A 500-nucleotide genomic window follows, 5' to 3' on the forward strand; every position below is an offset into this window, starting at 1 on the left:
TCCTACAGACCCTGAGACAGCACACCAATCCTACAGACCCCAGACAGCACACCCCTCCTACAGACCCCCGACAGCACATCCCTCCTACAGACCCCAGACAGCACACCAATCCTACAGACCCACAGACAGCACACCCATCCTACAGATCCACAGACAGCACACCAATCCTACAGACCCCCAGACAGCGCACCCATCCTACAGACCCCAGACAGCACACCCCTCCTACAGACCCCCAGACAGCACACCCCTCCTACAGACCACAGACAGCACACCAATCCTACAGACCCCCAGACAGCACACCAATCCTAAAGACCCCAGACAGCGAACCAATCTTACAGACCTACAGACAGCACACCAATCCTACAGACCCCCAGACAGCACACCCATCCTACAGACCCCCGACATCGCACCCCTCCTACAGACCCCAGACAGCACACCAATCCTACAGACCCCCAGACAGCACACCCCTCCTACAGACCCCCAGATAGCACACCAATCCT

The 500-nt window shown here is 57.8% G+C and overlaps 1 protein-coding gene across 5 annotated transcripts in view; it reads left to right on the forward strand.

The window, feature by feature from the left end:
* Positions 1–500, forward strand: part of Trmu (tRNA 5-methylaminomethyl-2-thiouridylate methyltransferase) — a 16,014-nt gene that overhangs the window by 10,502 nt on the left and 5,012 nt on the right. The gene's annotated exons all lie outside the window — the stretch shown is intronic.

The sequence above is a fragment of the Dipodomys ordii genome, unplaced genomic scaffold (genome assembly GCF_000151885.1).
Source record: "Dipodomys ordii isolate 6190 unplaced genomic scaffold, Dord_2.0 Scaffold87, whole genome shotgun sequence".
NCBI classification, from domain to species: domain Eukaryota; kingdom Metazoa; phylum Chordata; class Mammalia; order Rodentia; family Heteromyidae; genus Dipodomys; species Dipodomys ordii.